This window comes from Triticum urartu, chromosome 2 (genome assembly GCF_003073215.2).
Source record: "Triticum urartu cultivar G1812 chromosome 2, Tu2.1, whole genome shotgun sequence".
In the NCBI taxonomy this organism is placed as follows: Eukaryota; Viridiplantae; Streptophyta; class Magnoliopsida; order Poales; family Poaceae; genus Triticum; species Triticum urartu.
This window is the reverse complement of record NC_053023.1, coordinates 649127234-649128898: the sequence shown is the minus strand read 5'-3', so window position 1 is coordinate 649128898 and position 1665 is coordinate 649127234. Positions and strand designations below refer to the sequence as shown.

General features: G+C 50.0%; 1 pseudogene; it reads left to right on the top strand.

Annotated features, from left to right (window-relative positions):
- Window positions 1–991: 991 nt before the first annotated feature.
- Window positions 992–1448, top strand: LOC125533883 (annotated as a pseudogene).
- The last annotated feature ends 217 nt before the right edge of the window (window positions 1449–1665 follow it).

Sequence of the window (1665 nt, the reverse complement as noted above, 5' to 3'; positions counted from 1 at the left end):
GATCTCCACGAGAGAGGGGGTGAACATTGTATTGAGATCCAAAAAGAGAGAAGAAGCCATCTAACTACTAACTATGGACCCGAAGGTCTGAGGTAAACTACTCACACTTCATCAGAGGGGCTATGATGATGTAGAAGCCCTCCGTGATGACGGCCCTCTCCGGCGGAGCTCCGGAACAGGCCCCAAGATGGGATCTCGTGGATACAGAAAGTTGCGGCGGTGGAATTAGGTTTTTGGCTCCTCTTCTGATCGTTTGGGGGTACGTGGGTATATATAGGAGGAAGGAGTACATCGGTGGAGCACCGAGGGGCCCACAAGACAGGGGGCGCGCCCTGTAGGGGGGGTGCGCCCCCTACCCTCGTGACCGCCTCCGATACTTCTTGGAGTAGGGTCCAAGTCTCCTGGGTCTTATCTGAGAACAAAATCACGTTCCAAAAAGGATTTTTCTGTTTGGACTCCGTTTGATATTATGTTTCTTCGAAACACTGAAATAGGCAAAAAACAGCAATTCTGGGCTGGGCCTCCGGTTAATAGGTTAGTCCCAAAAATAATATAAAAGTGGAAAATAAAGCCCAATATAGTCCAAAACAGTAGATAATATAGCATGGAGCAATCAAAAATTATAGATACGTTGGAGACGTATCACCTTTGTACATGCCCTAATCGCCTAGTTAGCCTTATACTAATACTATAAAACAACCGCCCTGACCTCACATTCGGCGCCACGTCATGGATCCACACTAGCACCCTCCAAGCTCATCTCACCCTTCTGATCCTAATCCAACGTCTCATCTCCGTCGTCTCGCGGATCGACCCAGCAAAGCACCTCCCTCCCGCCCCCAAAGTCCCCAAAATCTTTCAGTTCCCTCCTAAATCCTCCACATATAAACCAACCCCCCACCCTCAAATCCCCAATCCCATCGCAAGCATCAGACTCCCTCCAAAGCAGCTCCCCTTATTCCTAGTCACACTACCTCAGAGAGGAGCGGCGATGTCTGGGCGCGGCAAGGGGCTGGGCAAGGGTGGCACCAAGCGGCACAGGAAGGTCCTCGGCGACAACATCTAGGGCATCACCAAGCCAGTGATCCGGAGGCTAGCCAGGAGGGGCAGCATGAAGCGCATCTCCGGCCTCATCTACGAGGAGACCCGCGGCGTCCTCAAGATCTTCCTCGAGAACGTCATCCATGACGCCGTCACCTACACCGAGCACGCCCGTCGCAAGACCGTCACCGCCATGGATGTCGTCTACGCGCTCAAGCGCCAGGGCCGCACCCTCTACGACTTCGGAGGCTAGAGTCGTGTGGTGGAGCAACTTCCTCGTTTGCTCTATGTGATATGTGTTGTGGTGGATGGATTTACTGATTTGGCAAGCGCCGTTGTATTCTGTCTTGGGTTCAGTAGTCTGTGTAATACCTTGTTCTGTTCAATGCAATCAGTTCGATTCTGAATCCTGGTGAAATGCTTCACTGCTGAATTGTGTCTTGATTTCTCTGTTTAGATCGTATAGCTGCACTGAATCAGACTTTCAATTGTTTGCATATATGTCACTCGTTGCTTGCCAGTCTTGATCCTATAGCTGTACTGAATTAGTTTTTTGTCTGTTTAAGTATTTGAAACTCGTTGCTTCTCATTTTAGGTCACGTATCTATACTGAATCATCCTTTT